Consider the following 25,462-nt stretch of genomic DNA (forward strand, 5'->3'; position numbering starts at 1 on the left):
CAGGCATTCCCGATGACGTGGAACATACCTTTTTCCACTGCCAGCGTTGGGAAAGGCCCCGCCTGGAGGCTCAACAGTTAGTAGGACTGCTGTCGGTGGACACGGTCATACCGATGATGACGGAGGGTGAGGACAATTGGACCTGTGTGTCACATTACATCCAGGGTATTCTCCGCGCCAAGAAGCTCGACCTTGACCGGGATGCGGTGTAGGTCATCAAGTATCCAAATGCCAAAAACGGTGAGAGCCCTGAGGGCTTAAGTAACATGTTGGCCTGACTTGAAGTAATGTGACAAACAATTCCAGGTCTGTGTCCAACAGAGTAGAGGGGGTTTTTTAGTGAGTAGTCTGTGATAGATTCAGGAGTCTCACACTACAGGCTGGCTACCTGTGTGCGTAAAAGCATTTTCCCCCCTCTCCCTTAAAAAAAAAAAAAAATTACACATAGTATAAATAAGTCAACCATAAGTATGTATTTGAATTTTCTTCCAAATGCTGAATTTGTGTTACAAATGCTGAATGTTACAGCTGTTATGTTAAGCAAATTATATTGTACTAAAAGCTAGCTAGAAGCATTGACTATTGGAGAAGGTTAGCATCGGCTGCTAGACTTTTTAAAAACTAAAACTTAATTTATAAAAAACTGGGACACTAATTTTAAATTATGGCTTTGAAATTCCCTAGTTCTCAAAATTGTCTTTCTTTCAACACAAAACTAATGAAAATCCATCGACTGGTTGATTCAGAATCGTGAAAAACCCCCATTTACGTTTTAATAATATATATGATAGTTTGGACAGGTTTCAACCCTTCCAAGGCATAATACATTTACACAGTTTATATGTAGACTACATTATAACTCATAAAATAGTTCTACAATTAAATGGATCTCCTTTTACAAACGTATATAATAACCAGAAATTTTCAGATCGTCCTTGCGTGTATTTTATGTCACAAATTTTGACGAAAGGCTTTTCATTACATAAACTATACCTATTTACAGTGTTGACCAAACAGTTGGCAAGAAGCATTAATAGATAAGCTATGTACCAAATATGATAATTTTAGCTCTATTCTAATTATGACAAAACACAAAATAACTAAAAGCGAGTTTTGTTGGTGTAGTAAGCGTTGCAGGAGGTCTACTTTACACTGAATCAACGTTCACTTTTAATTGCTTTTGATCTTCCTGCACTGTTGACTCAGCGAAACTGAACTTGTATTTTACCGTATTTCGTTATATTAAAACTGCTGTTGCATTAGATCAAATTCCCAATGTGTCAATCGCTTTAACATGGACCACGTTTTTAGCTCGGACTGTATAATTTGACTTATTGGGACTTTTGATCTACAGACACTGCAAACATTGTAGTTTTTGACCTAGCGGCACAGGTATAAATTATTTGATCTTCCGGCACTGTTGACTTCCAGCAACATTCCCACAATATTTACTTGTAAAACTCTCACCAGAACTTAAAGCCCACGGGGCAGAGTCCTAGGTCAATATCGAAGTGGGAATAGTTCTATTATGTATAGAACACAGCCTCGGAGCTGTAACGACTGTTGCTCTTCTTAAAGGTCGATTCACACACATCAGTCCAGTCACAGTCCAGTTGCAGTCCAGTTACAGTCCAGTCACAGTTGCATCCGCAATTTCTCAGTCAATTGTCCGTCAGTTGGTTTCAGTCAGTCTTCCGTCTCTAATATTTACAGTAATTTACAGTCAAAAAAATTAAATTTTAAACCTATATTCTATTAAATTATCATTGTCCATCTTGTTGATAGTTACAAACAGTACTCAAAATGCAAACGCAACCATTTAAATAACAATAACACTATTCTCAAACAGTTCCGTCAGGCGTCCGAACAATCAAAAAGTATCGTTGTAAAGAAATCTGAAATTGACTGACGGATGCCGGCAGAGTGACTGACGGGACTGCAACGGATGAGTGTAGATAGCGCAATAGAAAATCCATCAAAGAATATTTTTGTTAACTGTGACGTGCCTGAAGTGACTTTACTGTGACGTGCCGTAACTGATGTGTGTGAATCAACCTTTATAAAGGTCGATTCACACATATCAGTTCAGTCACAGTTCCGTTACAGTCCAGTTACAGTTCAGTCTCAGTTGCATCCGCAATTTCTCAGTCAATTGTCCGTCAGTTGGTTTCAGTCAGTCTTCCGTCTCTAATATTTACAGTAATGTACAGACCAAAATTTTAAATTATAAACCTATATTCTATCAAATTATCATTGCCAATCTTGTTTATTGTTACAAACAGTACTCAAAATACAAACACAACCATTTAAATAACAATAACACTATTTTCTAACCTCAAACAGTTCCGTCAGGCGTCCGAACAATCAAAAAATATCGGTGGAAAGAAATCTGAAATTGACTGTCTTGGACGCCTACAGAGCTACTGAGGGAACTGCAACAGGTGAGTGTAGGTAGCGCTATAGAAAATCCATTAAAGAATATTTTTGTTAACTGGGACGTGCCTGAAGTGACTGGACTGCAACGTGCCGTAACTGATGTGTGTGAATCGACCTTAAAGTAACTAGCTGTTGTACCCGTGCTTCGCAACGGAAAGGACACTGAAGCGAAAATATTTGATCTTGAATTCTGTTGTATAAAATAGTTACACATTCCCCTTTGGTTTCAGGAACATAACTCAATTGAAACTCTTAGTTTGACAAATATCTTTCTTTAAGGCTAGGCTACCTAGTACGAATTATATGAGGGGCTGATGCATTTATGGAAATAATGTACCCATACGATTCAATTTTCAAATGATAAGCTTTCTTAAACATTTATGTTACGAATAAACTGACAAAAAACGAGTACACAGTGAAAGTAGGCAATGACAATAATTTATTTGAACCATTTTTAACATCTTCTTTAAAAGGCAACACACAAATCTAATAACACTTGTTTACATTCTCTCATAAAAATTCATTAACATGTGTTTAATTATTATCAAGCATTTCTAATACACATTAATATCAACATTTGCTAACAGCTGGCAATTTAATTCCAGTATAAGTTAAACCATAGATTAAAATAAGTAACCAACTCAGCATATATAACATCCTCCCACCCAAGTTAATTAACTTATGGTTGATTAACTTGTACTTTGGATCGTGTACTTCTTCTTGTAACTACTTTTCTCTCTTCATTAGAGTTTATTTCCAATGGGTATAAACGTTGTACTGGGCGAATCAATTCATTGGTTGGTGTCTTCAATCTTACTGTTCAAACAATTCCATCTCTTCCTTTCATTACTTCAATGATTCTGGCAATCACCCAGTTTATCCGCTTGTCAAAGTCATTACCTATGAGTACTATTTCCCCCACTTCAGGTTCTCTGTAACTTTTGACATTATTATGGTGTGATAATTGACCAAGATACTCGATTCTGAATCTTGACTTCAGTCCTTCTCTTATTTTCTTTCTGTATACAGCTTTCTTCGGTAAATTGATCTCCTCAATAGCGTTTAAGTCGGGTTGTCTCACATCGCTTATATCTTTCAAAAACATTGATGGAGTAATGGGACTCAACTCATTCAGATCATCTGACATGTAAGTAAGTGGTCGAGCATTGATAACACTTTCACATTCGCATAATGTAGTTGACATTTCTTCATGGTTCAAACTAGTTTTCTTCAAAACTCTCTTCAATAGATCCTTTAGTGATCTTATAAGTCTTTCATAGAACCCACCCCACCATGGTGAATTTGGTGGAATGAATTTCCACTCAATTCTAGAAACTTCCTGTATGTTTTCCCAATCCAGCTTCTTAAACAGACTTTCAGTTCCAGTGAAATTCGTACCGTTGTCTGAAAATATCGTATGTGGTCTGCCCCTTCTGCTTATGAAACGTCTTAATGCCTGTAAGAATGCATATGTAGACAGTGCAAGGGTAAGTTCGAAATGAACTGCTCTCACAATAGCACAAGTAAAAATACAAATATATGCTTTGAGGTTTCCTTTAAGATAAACTGGACCTGTCATATCTATCCCACAAACTTCAAAAGCTACAGGATCACGAAGTCGTTCGAGTGGCAAAGTCACAGCTGGAGCTTCAAATCTTTTGGATGAAAACCTTCGACAAATCACACAATGTTTTATTACAGTCCTCCTTCCTCCTAAAATCCAAAACCTTTCTCTTAAAATGCTCAGCAACCCTTGTACTCCAACATGACAAATAAGACTCTTCATGGACGTGTCGAATGAGGCGCAAAACAACAGGATATTTGGATGGTAGTAATATAGGTTGCCGAAAATCAACTGAATCTTCTCGCTGCATTACCTTTGTCTTCAATCGTATAAGTCCTTGTTCGTCATAAAAATATTCAAAGTTCCGCAAAACTTTCAAAGATTCACCAACGAAGCTATCTTGTTGAACTAGTTTTAACAAGTACATCTCAGCAGTGCAGAATTCACTAGTAGTCAAAGGGCCACAAATATTTTGTTGTCTACAGTTATTAGTAAAGCGTAAAATCCAAGCTAGACATCTCACCAACATTTTTTACTTGGAAAACCGCCTGTAGTACCAATTACTTTCACTTTTACACTCAGTATTTGTCATTGAAGATGATACTACTTTACATTTTTCAGCATTTATTTCTTCTTCATTGCTGGGTGTAACTTCGGTGGGCCATAGTTCTTTTGGTTGGTATAACCATTTGGGACCCTCCCACCAACGCACTGATAATAGTTTCTTGGCGCTGCAACCTCTTGATGGTAAATCCGCTGGATTTAGCTGACCAGGAACGAATCTCCATTGGTTTCCATCGCATATACTTCTGATTTCATTGACTCGGTTTCGTATATAAAATTCCAATTATCATTCCTTTTTATCCATGCTAAGCAAGTGGAAGAGTCACTCCAAAATGTGGTTTCAGCATTCTTGAACATATCCGTGCTCTTCACTATAGATGAATAAAGCCTAGCACTTATAGTAGCACCCAAAAGTTCCAGTCTAGGTATGGACATATTTTTTATTGGTGCGACTCTTGACTTCGCTTGAATCAACTGAACATTTACACCGAAAGATCCTTCCACTCTCAAAAAAGCTGCTGTGGCATATGCGTCCTGACTCGCATCACAAAACATATGAATAGTCAAGTTCGTGATCTGGTTGCTACCTAACAACCAACGTGGAATTTTGATGTCCTTTAAAAAGCTAATTCTTTCTGCCAACTGACAATATCTTTCCGAATATCTCCCCCAATTTCCTCATCCCATTTGATTTTAGATTTCCACAGTTTTTGAAGACTAAGTTTGGGAGTAAGAGTAACAGGACTGAAAAAACCTATGGGATCAAACACTTTTTGAGCTAGAGATAGTATATTACGTTTTGTAACAGTCTGTAAAGGCTCACCAATATCTAAACTAACACCAAGAGTGTCATGTTCCTTATTCCATTCCAATCCTAAAACTTTGGTGACACAGGGTTGTAGATCTTGATTGTTTGACTCCCACCCTCACAAACAAAATGAACCATCAGCCATAATTTCTGTTCCTTTCTCAATAAATCGACTTAATTCTTCTTCTGAATCTAAACTTGTGACACAATTGTCCACATACAGACTCTTGCTTAATGTGTTAATAACATCTATTTCGTTTTCAAATTTTGCTTTAGACCGTTCAAGATGATGAGTTATAACTGCACTTAGTAGAAAAGGACTACTTGTCAAACCAAATACTACTCTACAATGTCTCAGCATTTGTAAATCCCCTTTGTCATCCATCCACAAGAATCCCAAATAGTTCCTGTCATTTTCATGGATACTTATTTGCAAAAATGCTTGCTTAATGTCTGATATCACTCCAAATTTTCCTACTCTAAACCGATTAATTAAATTTGGTATTTTCTGGATCATATTGGTTCCTTTTTTGAGACAATCATTTAAAGAAGGATTACCTTTAACATGTGCTGAAGCATCAAATACGGGTCTCACTGGTGTAGTCACACTGTCCTTGAGAACTGCTCTATGCGGTATGAAGTGCTTGATGTGATCTACCTCGTCACTGGGAACTGATTCAATGATTCCTTCAGTCTGCCAACTTCTAAACACTTGTTAAAAATGATACTTACTGATGTAACCACCATTTTTAGTTTTGTCACTCGTTGATTGAAGCCGTTTCTTTGAAAGTTCCAAGTTATTAGGAAGCATGTTACAATCCTCGACCCAAGGTAAGCACACTTCATAACGACCTTCATTGTTTACACTCACCGTATTCCTAAAATGCTCTAGTGTAATCTCGTGTAACTCTTCTTTTGACTTCTGTTCTACGGGATCAGTAATACCAAGTGTCTCTAATTTCCAGAACATCGAAATATCCTCAGAAGGATCACTAAAAGAAAACATACTAACACATGATGTATTGCATTCTGTCTTAGGCCGGCCACACACAGAACCAGGCGGGTCGGGGCGCGACAGGGCACGACGAGACGCCTGACTTAAGCCCTGTCTTGTTGCTGTGACACACAGAATGAGGCAGGGCACGTCAAGTAAAAAGTTTAGCCCCCATAAACCTGAAAATTAATATAGGATTTTTTATTTCTGAGCCTTGAGCCGATTTAGCATACTTTTAAATTGGACTTTATACTTGGGAGCAGAATAGAAAACAAAATTTAAACAGCCATACCTCCAGAAGAGTGTTTTTTTAAACCCTTAAGATATGAACGTTGGCCCTCTATTTCCTCAGTTATCAATACCAAGATAAATTATTATTTATTCAACCACTGTAGTAATATCACTACTTCACTACGACTTGTATAGTCGTATCAAAGAGTGTGTATAAATTGTTACTGTACAGTCTTATATGTAAATTTTATCAGTTGTAAAATAATCCTTATCAAAATTTGCCCGAAAGGGAATAAATCACATGACCGCGCATGCGCAGAAAGTTCTGCCCGGCATCGACTTGCCTCGGGGCATAATTTTGGAGAGCTTCACATTTTGCCCTGCGGGCGCCCAGGGGCGTCTTTTTGACGTGCCCTGCCTCGCCCGGTCCTGTGTGTGGCGCTCCATAAGAGCCTGTGCAATTCCCGTCACACAAGACGCCCCGGGGCAAAATGCCCTGTCGCGCCCCGCCCCGCCCGGTTCTGTGTGTGGCCGGCCTTACTGTTATCAGTTTCCACAACACTAGATAAGCGACCCATTAATGTCCAGCCTAGAAAAGTTTCCATTGCGACAAGTCCACTATTTAGCTGAACTTTGTTACCTGTGAACAACTTACCAGCAACATCTGCACCAATTAATACTTCAATTTTTCCTTCTGATCCAGCCACATCCGAAAGAACAATGTTAGCAGCTTCTATTTCCTTAAGTTCTGGACCTCTCATAATACTAGCGATACAGTATTTTCACTTATAAGAGGTTGATCTAAAACCTTGAACCTACACTTATAGTCATTATTCAGATTGGCAAGAACAATTTTAAACATGTTATGTGTAACAACATCCGTCTTAACACCACCAAAAAGTGAATGAGTTAAACTCTCTTGCCTCTCGGGATACATACCAATTTCAGATGCTGTTGACTCAAGAATATAGGATCTCATCGAACCTGTATCAATTAAGGCTCTAACAGGACGAATCAAACCTTCATGGATCAGATTGACCCTCAGTGTCTGCAGATAAATCTGTGATTTTGTTTGTTGTCCTAAGTTAGATAGATCTTTGACCTCATTACCGGTACTCCTGTTTGATTTTTCTTGCAATCCTTGTTCCTTATTACACATCAAAGTAGGGTGTTTGCGGTAACAAATACTACATTTTAAAGGCCTTCTACAGAATTTAAGAATAAGAATAAGAATGCTTTATTGCCGTTACACTGGTTTACATGCATGGCACAGTCAAGGAAATGTCTTAGAACTAAAGGTTTTAACTAAGGTTTAATTTAACATCGTTTATAAAGTCTATTTCTCTATATGGACACAGGTTTAACAGGTAGTTTTTAAGTACTATTTTAAATTTAAAACAATTAAAACATCTTATTCTATTAGGTAACATATTATAATACTGTTTGGATTTTTCAATAAAACTAGTAGCTGTGGTGCTGTATCGACACTGTCTAGATATAAAATTGCAGCGGTTTCGTGTGTTGTAACTGTGTACATTTTCATGTGTGTCTGTTTTACTAAAACTATTTTTTGCAAACACAAGGCAGTCTAAAATATACATTGCTTGTAAAGTTAAAATATTAGCCTCCCTAAATAATGGTTTACAGTGTGTTCTAAAATCAACATTGTACATGATTTTTATTGCTCGTTTTTGCAATGACAAAAGTTTTTTTTTATAATTACTACCTCCCCATACAATTGTTCCATAACTTAGATGGGAATGTATATGTGCATAGTAAATGCATTTCAAGGTATTAAAATCTACACTGTTCTTAAGCATGTTTATTATAAATATTCCTTTGTTAAGTTTTTTAGCTGTATAATCAATATGAACTTTCCACTTTAAGTTAGATTCTATAAAAACACCTAAAAATTTTACACAATTTTTATTATGCCTATTATTAAAACTAATACATAAATCTTGAGTTTTTTCTACATTTAAAAACAATTTATTGGCCTTACACCAGTCTTCGATTAAGCTATCTGCTTTGTATGCCATTACTGTTGAATTTAGCAAATTCTCACTTTGAATTTGTATTGCTAAATCATCTGCAAAAAGATAAGGCTTAACATTGAGGTTTAGAATATTTTTAGGCAAATCATTAATGTAAATGACAAAGTTTGACTCACCAAATCAGTTATCACCTCCAATAAAGCCCTTTACTCCCTCAGAAGTCTGTAAACTTGTAAACAAATTAAAACTGTTTAAAGCCCCTGGATACGACTTAATCACGGGAAAAGTAATGAAAGAGCTTCCTAGAAAAGCATTCATATACCTGACACTCATTTTTAATTCAATTATACGGACTGAGTATTTCCCGTCACAATGGAAAGTTTCAGAAATAATCATGATAGCAAAGCCAGGAAAACCACCCCAACAAGCAAGTTCATATCGACCTATCAGTCTACTTCCAATAACATCCAAATTGTTTGAGAGGCTCTTCTTGAATCGTCTACTTGAAGAAGTAGAGGACAGAAACTTGATTCCAAATCATCAGTTTGGGTTTCGACGGGAGCATTCCACAGTTGAACAAGTACATAGATTGGTTAATACAATTAAAGAAGACCTTGAGAAAAAGAACTATTGTACAGCTGCCTTTATCGATGTAAGTCAAGCCTTTGACAAAGTTTGGCACACAGGCCTACTTTATAAACTCAAACTGGTTGGCAGTACTGACTGCATTTCAAGCACACGGCCGTTTAGTTAGCTCCTACGTTTTTACCAATTATTCTAATAAATAGTGAGTAAAGTGTTTAACTTTATATCAGAGAACTTTCTTGGAGATCTTTAACGTCTAATTATATAGAAGATGCACCCAGAGGTGTGATAGGACAGCTACAAATTAATTGTGATAACGTCGTGCTCGCCGAGGATGATCGTCTACGTGAAGTTTTAATGGCGGTTCATAGGTTCATAGGTTCGTGGGTTTGTTATCAGTAGTCCCAATCGAACAGGGGTCAGTTAAGTCGAGGCACTAGACATTGATAGTTTGTTTCGCATAGTAGTGAATTTCGGATTTGTATGAGTGGACATAAAATCACGGAGTTCTTCTCGCCATTATCGTCGCGAAGTGTGAAACGCGTGCGATCGAACTCGTCCCCGGAACTCGCGAGTGATAGTCGGCGTGCCAAGATGGAGGAGCAGCTTGTAGGTAACCTAACCCTAGGACAGCTAACTGAAGTGTTTAGTGGACTTCTGGACCAGAAAATAAACAGTCTTGTAAGTAAAGCAGATTTTGAACAGCTTACCAGCGAGGTTAACAGGTTATCCGATAGTAATATGGCGATCATGGACCAACTTCATCATTTGAAGAGGGAGAACCATAGAATGAGTGCTAAGCTAGTTGATCTTGAATCTCGTTCACGGAGGAATAATCTAATATTTAAAGGACTAAAGTGGGGAGGTAGACAGGTGGACTATAAACAGGTTGTGAAGCAATTCTGTATAGATATGTTTGGGTGTGGTGATAATGTGTGGGTAAATAGGGCACATCCATTAGGAAATAGTAAGAACACTTTAATTGCCCACTTTCCTGACGATTACGATTACATGTATATAATCTCAAACACTAGTAGGTTAAAGGGTACAGGGTTTGTTGTCCACCGTGATTACCCGCTGGAAATCCGCGAAAAACGAGCTCACTTGATCGCAATTAGGTCTGAGATTGAAAGAGTTGTGGGTGGTAAACGACGTATGCCTATTAATTTTGACAGTTTGATTGTGAACGATTGCCGTTTCTCTTGGAAGGACGGAGGACTCTGGGCAGGGAGACAACATGGTGTTGAGAAACTATTAGCCATCACAGGACATGACTTTTCTAGTTTTGTAAGTGAGCTGAGTGAGAATGGGCCTCAGAAAAACTCGAACCTAAAGCAGAATGACGAAGAGCGGGCACCTCTATCGACACCACAGCAGCAGACCAAGGTGTCAACCCAGACGCCACTAGGACAGCTTGGGACAACACCAACGGCAGCCTCCGCCGCCACCACTCAAGAGTGAGCAACCTACGCCAATCCCGAGGGAGAAGAGGACGCCGAGGACGCCGACCTCAAAAATGAACATTCCCTTAAGGTTATTTCATACAATGTATGTGGACTAAAATCAAAGGTTAGTTGTAGTTCATTTAAACAATTAATTAATGGGTGTGATATTTTTATTTTAATAGAGACTTTTATTACAGAAAATGAAAGAGAGTTTTTTGTTGACTTTTTCCAAGGTTTTAAGATTAAGTTTGAATTTGCTCAGAGGGTACATTGTTTTGGGAGAGCAATAGGAGGGGTAATATTAGGAATTAATTTAAAAAGTAAATTCGTAGATCAACTTAGTTTTGGAGTACTAGATAATTTCAATCTCGTCAATGTTAAAAGGCTGCATAACAGCAAAGAATTGTCAATCTTGCCTCTTTACCTTAATTATAATTGTTGGGAAAATGATTTTCAGAGAGTTAACCAATTTCTTACTGACAATCCACAAAAAAGTTTTGTTATTATGGGTGATCTAAATGGAAGAACAGCTAGTTTACAACAAATTCCTAATCAGTTAGATATATTGAAGGATACTGTTCTAAAGTTCAGAAAGTCAAAGGATTTTGTAGTAAACAGTAAAGGTAAATTGATTTTAGAAATGTGCGAAAATTATGGGTTTGTTATAATTAATGGTAGGACAAAAAATGACAGTCAAGGGGAGTATACTTTTATTAGTGCAAAAGGGACATCTGTTATAGATTACGCTTTGGTCTCATTAGATTGTCTGGATGTGATAAGGGATTTTAGTGTAATAAAACAAATAGGTTCTGATCACATGCCGATAACATTGCATCTTAAAATGAATTTCACTGTAAATTTAAATAATGCTGGCACTGTGCTTCCATTATTACCAAGGCTTAAATGGACTGATAACGATGAGATAAATTATAAAAATAAGTTAAGTTCTGTGGTTAATAATTTAAATATTGTGGGCGATTGTCAAGAAGATGTTAACAATTTAATCAATTGTATTAAGGTATCGGCACATGTGAAACTCAGTAAGCTTGGCAGTAAAACAAACTATGACAAGTCTGGATTTCAAGGCAAACAATCATGGTTTGATTGGGAATGTTTTTCAATGAGGAAAAAAGTATTTAAATTTTTAAATATTTTTAGAAAAACGAACTCCGTAGGGGCAAGAAGTTTGTATTTGGAGAAAAACAAAGAGTTTAAATTACTTTGCAAACAGAAAAAGGCACAATCTCAAAACGATTTAATAAACAATCTCGGCAACCATAAAAATACAAAACAGACATGGGAAGCTATTAACCGGTTTAAGAGAAAGAAGAACGTAGTAGTCGGTTCAATTGGAGCTGATGAATGGGAGAGGCATTTCCGGAATTTGTTGAATCCAAAAATATGTATATCGAGCGTAGTTTATGCTGAACCGTACATTGAAGATCCTTATCTAGATAGCGATATAAGTGTGTGTGAAATTAAAGCAGTTCTGAAAACAGCGAAAAAATGCAAAGCACCCGGAAGCGATGGTATTCCGTACGAATTTTATAAAAACAGTTCAGATAATTTTTTACAAAAATTGTGTAAAGTTTATAACTTAATGTTTAGCTCAAAAAGTGTTCCAAACAGTTTCAAAAAATCTATTATCTTTCCACTGCATAAAAAGGGCGATTTAAATAATGTTCAGAATTATAGAGGACTTTCTTTTATTGATTGTGTTTCAAAAATATACGCAGGTATTGTTTTTAATAGAATAAATAGTTGGGTAAATGAACGGCAAACTCTGACTGAGTATCAAGCAGGGTTTCGGAAAGGTTACTCGACAGTGGACAATATTTTTAATCTAACAAACATTGTGTCTCTACAAACTGAAGCGCGAAAAGAAAAACTGTTTGCATTTTTTGTAGATTTTGAGTCAGCATTTGATACAATTGACAGGACTGCTTTATTCTACAAGTTATCTTGTTTTGGAATTTCGACTAAATGTATAAGTGTAATTAAAGATTTGTATACAGGTACTTCAGCTGGAATTAAATGTGAACACGGAGTTACAGGATTTTTTGATACTAATATAGGTTTGAAACAGGGATGTGTTGGATCTCCTTTGTTATTCTCACTTTTTATTAACGACATACCAGATGAGTTAGAGGGGGGTTGCAAGTTTGGAGGTTTGAATGTAAATGTATTGTTGTATGCAGATGACCTTGTATTGTTAGCTCCTACCGCAACAGTCCTCCAAAAAATGATCGCAAATCTAGAGCGTTATTGTGATCTTTGGAACCTAAGAGTGAATTTAAATAAATCTAAAATTATGGTATTCAGAAAAGGAGGGAGGTTACGTGGCAGAGATAAGTGGTTTTATAAAGGGAAACGAATAGAGGTTGTAAATCAATATAAGTATTTGGGAATATTATTAACTACAAAACTGTCGTGGGAAAGTCATTTGCGAGAAAAATCTGTAGCTGCAAAATTTGCCATGAATTCGTTGTGGAGAGATTTTTTTAACAATGGAAATGTCCCGTTGAGCTCCAAGGTTTTCGCTTTTAATTCATTGATTAGATCAATAATGTGTTACGGAAGCCAGGTTTGGGGTTTTAAAGAGAGTCAACAGGTTGAGGGAATTTTGAAATTATTTATTAAGAAAATATTTTGCCTTCCAAAGAATGTGCCAAATTATATTTTGCATTTAGAGACAGGAATAGAAAATATGTATTGTTATACCTTAATGTCAAATGTCAGTTATTTAATACAATCTTTGTCGCTCCCAGCGAACAGACTTACAAACTTTTTTGCCAAGCAAGTTATTTTTAAAAACGTAGCCTGGGCTAGAGAATGGAGGAATTTAGGTCAAATGCATGGTATTAACATAGACTTTAATATTGAATGTTTAGGATCAATGCAGGGTCAGCTGATAAGAGTTGTTGAGTCAGTTAGGACGGCGACCAAACAGACCTGGAATCAAGCCGCGCTGGAATGTCGTTATCACCACATTTATAGATCACTTGACTTAAATCTCTGCCATCGGTCTTATCTTTCAGATAATATTAGTATGAATTTACAACGTTGGATTTTCAAGGCAAGAGCTGAGGCAATAAATCTGAATTATAAGCCTTGGATTTTAGAACGAAATTTCCATTGCTCACTTTGTAATTTTCAAGAGGACGAAAACATTTTCCATTTTATAGGTAGATGCCCAGTTTTGTCTCATATAAGAAAGAAGTATTTTTCTAATCACGTATTGGAGTGGGAAGATTTTTTGAGTTTTATGAATGGGAGGGATTGGCGCGCGTTGGGTGGGTATTTAAAAGAAGCTTGGCATTTTAGGTGGGGATTGATAATCGAATTTAACGTATAAAAATTATTTGAAATTGTCATACTACAGAATTAGATTCAAGGTAAAATTCACTGACTTTAAGACAAGATTTTTTTTTTTTTTTTTTTTTTTTTTTTTTTTTTTTTTAGGGTGGGGGTATTGGTTTTAATATATGTATGTGTATGAATTTGTGTGTGTATATATGGATCTATAACATATATTGGGTTGTGAGCCAGCTATTTTATTTTTTAGTTTCATTCGCTTTAATTAAACATTTTTATTTCAGACTTTTTACTTTTGATTTTAGTCCAGAATTTAATTTATAGTTTTAAATTAAAAGTGTAAAAAAAGTGTATGCCAACCACGTAGACGGTTCTATGAACCATTACGGTTTTAGTGTAAGTCATTGTGGCTTCCTGCGAGGAGCCTAGGTTTGTAAGGAAAATCTTTTGTTCAATAAAGCACTTCTTTCATTCATTCATTCATTTCATTCATTCAAACTCAAACTGAATCTTCCTCATACATTTTATATGACAATTAAATCATACCTAACCGACAGATATTTCAGAGTTAAATTTGGAGATAGCATTACAAAATTGTACCCAATTCAAGCTGGCGTTCCCCAAGGAAGTGTTCTCGGACCTGTACTATATACTCTGTTTACAGCCGATCTACCTGAAAATGTGAATACTTCTGTGGCCACTTTTGCTGACGATACAGCTATTTTAGCGTCCCATCCTGATCCAGTGGTAGCTTCACTTAATCTTCAAAATTCCCTAGATGACTTAGAAGAATGGTTGCAAACATGGAAAATAAAAGTGAATGAGAGCAAATCTACTCATGTGACCTTCACTACCAGATTAGGTACTTGTCCTCCTGTAACCTTAAATAATGTCCAAATTCCGCAATCCCACGATGTGAAATATCTCGGCATGACGATTGACAAAAGATTAACCTGGAAAACCCATATCTGGAATAAAAGAATGTACCTAAATTTAAAATTTAAAAATCTTTCCTGGCTCCTAAATAGTAAATCAAAATTGACCATTGCAAATAAATTATTACTATACAAAGTAATACTGAAGCCAATTTGGACTTATGGAATCCAACTGTGGGGAACGTCCAGTATGTCGAACATAAACATTATCCAACGATTTCAGTCAAAAGTTTTAAGGTTCATTCTGCAAGCCCCGTGGTATGTTAATAACAATATCCTTCACAAGGACAGTGGAATTCCTACGGTTGAAGAGGAAATAACCAAATTTAGTGCAAAATATCTAAAGAAACTTGAAAATCACCCTAATCACCTGGCTCTAAACCTCTTGGACAACAGCACCAGTATATACAGGCTAAAAAGGATTCATGTTTTGGATCTAAGCACACGTTTTGTTTGAACAATTTAATTTTCCCTTGTTTATTTACATATTTATGTTTTCATTGAAATATTTTTAAGTTAGCTCTGTCAATGGACAGAGATTAACTAACGTTTTACTAAAATTTGTTATTGTATTTGCTAAATGTTCTAAAAATGAACAGATTGTAAATAAAATTGTGATAAAAAAAAATAAAAAAATGATGAAGCATACTGGGCCCAAAATTGAGCCCTGTGGGACACCATGTAACACCTCTTTATAATCAGAAAAAACACCATTGCAATAAACACTTTGATATCTTTTATACAGATATGATTCAAAAAATTTTAAAGTGTTTTCTTCAAACTTATAAAAGGCAAGTTTTTGTAGTAGTAGATCATGGGACACAGTGTCAAAAGCTTTTTTCATATCATAAAATTTCAACGATACATTATTTTGCATTTCTAACTCATCTAAACAATAAGAAATTAGATTCTGAACTGCATCTTTAGTTCCTCTATTTGCTCTAAAACCAAATTGACTAAAATTAAATAGATCATTTCCTTCAAAATACGATACAACTTGGTCATTTATCAAACTTTCAAAAACTTTACTAATAACAGGAATAATACTGATGGGTCTATAGTTATTTAAATCTAATCTATCACCGGTTTTATGTACAGGAATTACTTTAACACATTTTAAACAATCAGGATATATACCCTCAACAATACAAAGATTAAATAAATAAGTTAGTACTTCAACTATATACACTGCAGCCATTTTCATAATATCTGAGTTTAATCCATAAACATCTAGACATCTACTACTACTTAGCCTATTAATTTTCTCAAATACCTGTTCAACAGAAAATGGTTTTAATTTAAAACTAATATCTGTCATTGTGTCCATACCCCTCAACACATTAATATAGACCTCAGAAGATTTGTTCGATGTAGATAAATTATTAATCAAATTGTTTACAGAGTCTAAGAAATGGTTATTTAAAGATTGAGGGTCGAGAGAATTTTTACTTTTGCTTTTTCTATTGACACTAACTTTTTTATTTATTATACTCCACATTCCTTTCGACTTATTCTTTGCTGTAGATATTTTGTTTGAGTTGTAATTTACTTTTGCTTCTTTAATAAGTTTTCTGTATGTTCTTTTAGTTATCTTATATTCCTCTTTGCATGTTTTATTACCTGTCATTTTAAATTCATCCAAAAACTCAATACATTTTTGTTTCAAACACTGCAATTCATTTGTATACCAACGGTTGTCATATTTATCCTCACTACTCTTATCTGCTACCAATTTGATTGGCATTGTAAAATCTAAAACACTTAAAAAATAAACACTAAGCCAATTTACTTTACTTAAATTTGAACATAATAAAACACCACTCATTTTATTAATGGGCCGTGAGATCTTAAAACTATTTTGCCCATTCATACACCTGGAATGTAATCTAGTAGATAACATAATTGCATAGTGATCTGATACAAGGGTGGGAACAACACAACCAGTCCTGTTATCTCTGTGAATGTTGGTTGCAATGTTATCAATACAAGTTCCAAGTTTGACAATTTTACCTTTTCTCATATTAGGCCTAGTGATTTCAGATGTAACCAAATGTAGATTAAAAGCATTAAATGTATTAGTTACTTCTTTTCGTTGATTACAGTCAATATCAAGGAAATCCACATTAAAATCACCACATAGAATAATATCAACATTAAGCTTATTTACTAACATTAAACACTCAAACAAAATATTTAAAAATTCCTTACTATAACTTTTGTTTGGTCTGTAAATACAAATACAAACCAACTTTTGTGATAAAAAATATGCAGTGGATATTTCACAAACATGTTCAGATGATAACTTATTTACATTTTCTAAAGTTTTAACATTATCTATATACTTAGTAAAAATTGCACAGCCTCCTTTTGACATATTAGATCTACAGAAAGAACTAATGTGACTAAAATTATTTATATTTAACATTTTCATTTCATCCTTATTTAACCAGTGTTCTGCTATACATAATACATTTACATCATTAGTATGGACAAAATGCTCTATAACATCAATTTTATTTCCTATTCCTTGAACATTCCAAAATAAAACATTTAAAACTAACTCTGTCTGTGACCCACCTAGGTTATTTTTGGATTTGTTTTGTTTCTGATGTTTTTTAAATTGTCTTGGCTCATGATGTCTGGAGTGGAGAAGCCGAGGAAGGGTGAGCTGACAATATCTGGTCCATGGACGAGTTGTGGAGTCTGGCACAGGCTGCTGCCTCTGTTGTCAGTCTGGGCCTCACAGATCTCTTCATGCTCCAACTCATTTTCTTTTACTCTGTCTGACGCTGGTGAATGTCTAACTTTGCTGGTTACAAATGTTGATCCGTTTGAAGAATTGTGCAGCTTGATTGTTACATGAAGAGCAATGATGTTCCATAACAGTTCCTTACCTTTTTTATTTAGGTGAAGGCCATGATAGGTGTAATGTTCTCTGCTTAAAAGGTTATTTATGGGAACAAATGACACTTCTGGATGTTTCTTTACCATTTCATATATATTTTTGTTAAGTGTATTTATCTTTGTGTTGTGTTCTGGTTGATCATATCTATATGGAACGGTAGTTAGGACAACATTTGTGTGTTTAAGGTCTTCAATATGGTCTTCAATCATTTTACATGTATCCACACTGTCTTCATCAATACTATTTGTTCCGCCGACAACCACAATCACATCTCGTTTAGTAAAAGAAGACTTTTTAGAACTAATATTCTTGTAGATGTAGGATAACGGGGCTCCAGGGTTAACCAGACTGGACACATCAGCACCAACGCTGTTACTAATGCGTTGTAAATTTAGGACACAGTCTTTAGCATGACTATCACCATAAATCATTATTCTTGATGGTTTATCCGCACCTTGCTTGCTTTTTGAAATGCTTATATTGCTGGGTAAATGTTGTTTCTTGTGTGATATATTTATTTTAATATTTTCCTTTAGATTATCATTTTGTACACATTTGTCCTCCAAGATTTTAACATTTTCATCACTTGTTTTAGCATGTACATCTGGATTCATCATTAATGTATTTAATACATCTGCCGTAACAAAATTCCTGTTTTGTAGCACAAGTGCTAAAAAAGCTCTTTTTTTAATACAATCATTTTGGTCAAATTTTGGTAGTTTTTTATTTGACGTTACATAATTTAAGTTTTGAATAATTGCTTCAGCTGCTAAGATTATATGAATTCCACAGTCATAGCTATTTGATTGGCTGATCCTTCAAGTGTATGTAAGATTGCTTTTGTTTGTATTCCCAGGTAATCACTGAGTTTATCAACAATGTTTAGGGCAGCAGAGTGGTTAGCAGTTCCTAATGAATCATAGTGATAAAATTCATTTTTATTTTTAATATATACTAGCAAACTCCAATGACTCCCCTTATCAGCATTTTGACAGTCCTTGCTATCATTTACTGGCACTATTAAGCATTGTTTTTGTTTTATGCTCCAACTATCTAACACATGGTGATAGTCTCGCAGCATGTTTACAGCATGACTAATAGATGGACTTATTAAGTGAATCTCATCTGTTTTAGAAATTACATAGTCATTTATTAATTGGAAATACATGTGTATTGGATCATCGGTTAACCAATTTTTTAAGCTTACAATATCTTTAATATTTTTTAGCTCAGAAATTTGTTTGTCTTTTAGTTGTAATTCATTTTTGACTATTCCTATTTCGGATTTTAAAGCTTCTAGCTCTTTTAAAAGGTTCTGGTTTTCATTTTTTAAAGTAGGTTGGATTGTTTCATCTGAGATTTTAATGTTTTTAGCCAGATTTATTGAAGGAGAGTTTTTTCTACCTTTTATTGATGTAGAAAGCTCAGCAAGTTTCTTTTGGTTTCTAGTTCTGCTAGTTAATAATTCATCGTTATTATAACCTCCCATTATGTTTGTTTGTGATTTGAACCAAGGCTACTCAATTCACCCTGATTAAATTAATAACCACAAACTTTTATGAATTACAAGTCAATATTTCTTCTTTTTTTAATTGTTAAAAATAAGTTTGTCAAAGTCAGTAAAATGTAAACAGACAGACAGATGACAAATTGTAGGTACCTGGGTTATCAGCTGAGATAGCCTTTGACCAAGGCGTATGTACCTTATCCTGTCCTTTCAGGCCAGCAGTAAACCAGTTCTGCTCTGAGCGTCTAATAGTTAAAACCGGGTTGACCTTTTAAAAACATTCTTCTTCAATAGAACTTGTATCATCAATTGATAGAGGTATGTTACTGCTATGTTTATATCACAACTTAAGCAAAAAGATTAAGGTAAATACTAGTTAAATTCAACTTATTAACAGAGCACTTTAAAGAGTCTATTAGCTGTCCGCCATCTTGTCTCACGTTTTTCTCAGGGACATTTTGATGTATGTCCCTGAAATAGACATGTAAAACAAGCTTTTTTATCCAAAACAATTTGTTTTTTTTTTACTAAAATCCATTTTCTTGGCCTGAAGGCAATCTGCACTTTTGTGAGCTTCTGAACAGAATATACAATTTAACTCTTTTGACTTGTTAGTCAAGCAAGATGCTGAAGGCATATTGTTTGATGTTTTATCAATATAACTTCTAGGGCTTACCCTCTTACTCGTACCGTAACCAGTCTTAGCCAAAACGATTCTTTCTTCACCTTCAACTTTCCCTGATTTGATCAACTGCCGCAATCTCTTTAAAGTCTGCTCTTCTGATTCTGACGATTCTTTATTTTCTCCATCTGAAGAGAAACTACATCTCTGCCAAGCTCTAAGAAGATCATCTGGTAAGCAGGACTCTACTAAAGGCAACAAAACACAAGCACATTTATCTGTTGTTACCTCTAAGCTTTCCATGGCTCGTAATTGGCATTCTAATTTGTCGTAAAACTGCATCAGAAACAAACTATGTTCTGTGTTTTTCAGTACCAAAGCTAGCAGCTCCCTAACATATACTTGTACTAGAAGTCCGTCCCACCCAAATCTACCTTTAAGTTCCTCTAGAGCCTTAGGATAATTATCTGCTGTTGGTGGAAAACTCTTTACTACTTCATATATGCTCTAGACCTAGGAATCATACTTTGTAACAAGTATTGGAACTTTTCTGCAGCATTTAAGGTCGGTTCCCTATCTATTGTTTGAAAAAGACTCCAGAAATGTAACCAGTCCTTCGGATCTCCACCAAATTTGATCAACTCAACTTTTGGAAGTCTCACTGTGTTCTGCTTAGGTACTAAAGTACTGTTGTTACTTACAGAATCGCTGAGAGAACGAGCTTCATCTTCTAGTCTGTTACTTACTCGCAACTTGTATTTAATTAATCCAAAAGTCTTCTTGTATTCATCCTGTTTTGCTAGTTCAGCTTCAATTTCTTCATCAGTACTTTCTTCAAGCATTAGATTCATTACTTCTTTAACAATTTCTTCCAACTCATTGTATCTTTGTTCTAATACGTCATAAAGAGCATTTAGCTTCATCTAATTCTTCTTGACAAACTTCATTAAACTTCGATACTGATCTACTAAATAATGTTGTTCTCAATGCCTTCCTTCTTTTTAACAAGGCATCCATGGTTCAAATACAATCTATACTTTTCCAACAAATAAAATACTTCCACCAATGTCCCACGTTGGGCGCCATAATGTTACGAATAAACTGACAAAAAACGAGTACTCAGTGAAAGTAGGCAATGACAATAATTTATTTGAACCATTTTTAACATCTTCTTTAAAAGGCAACACACAAATCTAATAACTCTTGTTTACATTCTCTCATAAAAATTAATTAACATGTGTTTAATTATTATCAAGCATTATTCTAATACACATTAATATCAACATTTGCTAACAGCTGGCAATTTAAAACCAGTATAAGTTAAACCATAGATTAAAAGAAGTAACCAACTCAGCAAATATAGCAATTTATTTCGTTCATAAAAGTACATATAAAGTAAATGAGGAAAATATATTGCACAACATAAAGATAGAACTACTACTATTTACTATTTACTGTAGTAAAGCAAAAAAAAAACAGTTTATATTGATTTCACATATAATTGATATGTTTTACCGTAGCTAATATAGGCCTAATGAGCTTTCTTCAAAGTTCAATCTTTACCTGGAGATCAGTGTGTATTATATATCACAATAATAAGCAAAAATAAACTAATGGAAAACTTGTATTACCTTTGTTAGAAAGCCTATAACTATTATTGTTAATCAGGGCACAAATTTCACCAATTTAAATATAAATCAACAACGAAATACATAACAGTAATTATTTTAACTCGTTCCATAGTTCAAAATGTGTATGTATTTGCATTAAATTACATCATTATTTAAAACATCAAGTAAAGAAACATAGTTACGTTACAGATTTTAGATACAAAAGTGAATTGCTCACATCTTAGTTTTGTGATATTCTCCATAGTCAAATTAAAGCAGTGTTGTAAATATACAACTACTAAGGAGATTTCTGTAAATTTAAAAACAGTGAATGTGAAGTATATGATAGAAGAAAATATCATTAGTAGCTAGGGGTACCTCTGGAGAGAATAAAAGTAGGTATAGGTGAAATTTAGTTTGTAAATTGAATTAAAACACAAATAAAAGTGTAAACATTGAAATTTTTAAAACTGCACCAGTACATATTTCTTAGTTTTTAAAATCTATAAAATCCCGATCCAAACATTTGTTTATCAGTTCAAATTTGTAAACATAAAGCTACCATATCAAAATTATTAGAAAATATTATACATTGTAATGATCCTTCTGTTTCCATGAAAATAAGTATATTTTCATAAATATATTAATCAAACTATTCTCATAATCATAAATCTTTAGAATCTTGGGAGCAGGAGCTGTACCTCTGCTGTTTGAACTGTCAAATTATAGTATTTACATCTGACTTCAATCAATACTTTTTACTATTTTACATTCTTCCAAAATGTAAACATTGAAACTTTGGAAGCCCATGGGGCGTAGCCCAAGGGAAATATAATAACAGGAATAGGCCTATATGTTAAACAGGTATATAAGCTACCTTCATTCAAAATTTTAATTCAATCGGTTCAGTGGTTCTTGCGTTATTAGGTAACAGACAGAGAGAGAGACACACACACACACACACAAACACACACCATCTCATTTTTATATACATACACTGTATTAGTATAGACTAGCAGCTATACCTGTGCCTTGCAAGGGGGTCAGTATGCAAAAGAGACAATATAAGTTCTTTGAAAATGCCTGAAAAATGGTTTCACAGCTACTGTTTAATTTAGAAACAAAATTGAACTGTATTATTTTAGTTGATAATAGTAACTTTTTAACTCATACAGTGAACGCTTATTTAGGCTACCTAGGATATAGCCAAGGGTAGCAGCACTGACTGCATCCGTAGCCAGTGTCTTTGTAATTCGGCTCGAAGAGAGATAATCCCCAAAACCAGGACAAAAGTATTGCCAGAAGGGATTTAACTAGAAATTTTAGTACCAACCTACACCAAAAATAAAGCTCGCATTCTAAGCTACAGGCTGGCAACGATTATAATATAATGTTCCATGTCACTGGCTGAGCTCACACTGACTGTTCAAAGTTAAATCATGAGAACGGCCGATTTCGACCGCTCAGCAGCGAACGTTTTAATTGCATTGACCAGCTGTTTCATTAAATAAATTAAATTAAATCATTTAAACAATGGAAGCATATCAGGCGCAGCCCTTTGGAAATAGGCCTGCTGGGCAGAGCCCTTAAGAAATTTGTCCAAACCAATACTTTTCGGCAATTAATTATACACACTCTAAGCTTTGTTTTGATGTGTTATATATGCCTTTATTTTTATTTGATACTAGCTGGCCCGACAGACGTCGTCCTGTCCTAATGTGGTTTTATGTCAAATGCTTGATCATTTTCAAGATGAGCTCGTTCGCATGGGTCAATCACGTCCTGGTTGAAGTTCGTTCGCTACGCTCACTAACCTTTAGGTTGGAGCTCGTTCGCTGCACTCACTTGCCTTCAGGTTAGCTCGTTCGCTACGCTAACTCGCCTCCAGGTTGAAGTTCGTTCGCTACGCTCACTCACCTTTTGGTTGCAAATTAGCTGTTGTCATAAATTTAAAAAATAATAGTGCTGCACCCTGTTGGTAAACCTAATGCTATTGAATATCACAGAATCAAATTCTTTAGTTGAACCAGCTGTTAAGATTATTTTAATTCCATTTAAATATGAGAACTCATAAGGTTAACATGGGAATCTCCAGAGCCACTGGGGCGGAGCCCTTTTTGATCTGTACCGATCTGCACCAAACTTCACACAAACCATCCTTGATTAATGCCTGAAAGTTTCATTACAATCTGTCGAGCGGTTTTGGAGTCCATAAAGGACAAACAAACAAACAAACATACATACATTGGATTTTAAAAGGCCTTAAACGTTTACACAAATTGGAATGTATTACTTTAATAATACTAGAGGTCGTCCAGTGGTCGAAAACTTGACCAAAAATATGTAATGTACAGACTTCCAGAGCCATACTGGAGCGGATCCCGAAAGTCTGATCAGAATAAAAAACTACTTAGTTTTCCTATTTAATGGCTAACGAATCAGTGTATGCGTATTTACCATGCATATGTATTTGTCCCATTTACCAAATTTCAGCCTCCAAGGTAAATGGGAAGAAGGAGAATTAGTGATGAGTGAGCCAGTCATTAAAGGGCTTTGCATTATACAGGATGGCTGAAAAGTAACTTGCACCCCCCTTAACTTTTCAACCATTTGAGATATTTGAAATCTGTTTGCGGCAACCTTCTTAGATATGAGGGGCTACAATAATTATGGTCAATTTTGAAAATTTTGCCCTTAGGGGTAGTGGGGGTAGGAGGTAGCTCAAACTTTTCAAATGACAAGTATAGTCGAGTTTGGTATCATTTTACAGGTCTTGAGGAAACATAAAAATTGACATAAAGAAAACCAAAATCGGCCCACTAATAACAAAATGGCGCTCTAAAACAGTTCAAATCCAAATAACCATGAGGGTGGCTGAAAATTTACTTGCAGCCCCTTTAACTTTTTAACTATTTGAGATATTTGAAATCGGTTTGTGGCAACTTGTTTGGATATGAAGGGCTACAATAATTATGGTCAGTTTTGAAAATTTTGCCCTTAGGGGTAGTGGGGGTAGGGAGTAGCTCAAAATTTTCAAATAGCAAGTATACCTACCCCCACTACCCCTAAAAAATTTGAAAAATTTTGAAAATTATACCTTTAAACTCACGTTTTTAGGCTATTTAGGGACAAATAAAAGATTTTTTTGATCGGATTTTTGGATGTTTTTAGTATTAGTAGTATTACTATATTGGAATAAAGGAATGGATATTACATTGCCGTCAGGTAATTTAGTAAGCTAAAACCAACTATCTGATTAATTTACATGTGATTTTGAGTTTTATACAAAAAACAATATTGGTAGGCCTACCGGTATTTAGGAAATAAAATAATACAATTATAATTTTAGCAGTGTAAATATAATTAGAACAAATTACATATAAGTTAAAGTTACAGATTTACAAAACAAAATCCAGACGTCTAGACGATCTTTTGAGGATGGAAACTACCTCCGTACTAGTGACTTTGATTTCTTTATGGATATTTAAAGCTGCAAGTCCACTCAGTCTATTTGCGCTCATGGAGTTTCTAAGATAGGTCTTAAGTCGACGTAACGTAGAGAATGATCTTTCAGCTGTACTTGTAGTCACAGGGATGGTACACAATATTCTCAGCAAAGTGTGGATATTGGGAAATAAGTCCATGTCACATAAGTTCAACAAATCAATTGCATTTCTTGGTATGTTAGCCTGGGTCTTGAAGCTGTTGTGCCACAATTCAAACTCAGCGGTGAGAAGTTTCTCGTTGTTTCCACTGCTTTCACTTATGTCATTTTCATAAAGCTGCATAGCTGCAGAAAATTACGTTTTGTTCCGTCTTGAGGTGTTTCTTTCTTTGAATGTGATCCATCGGCTGATGGTATTAAGCAGTCGAAACCCTTTAATATGTCTTTATGCTTGATGAATCGAGATTCCAAAGAAGCTACTAAAGAGTCAATATATCAATAT

Source organism: Macrosteles quadrilineatus, unplaced genomic scaffold (assembly GCF_028750875.1).
Source record: "Macrosteles quadrilineatus isolate MER2022 unplaced genomic scaffold, UCM_ALF_1.0 Scaffold_2__2_contigs__length_208266976, whole genome shotgun sequence".
NCBI classification, from domain to species: domain Eukaryota; kingdom Metazoa; phylum Arthropoda; class Insecta; order Hemiptera; family Cicadellidae; genus Macrosteles; species Macrosteles quadrilineatus.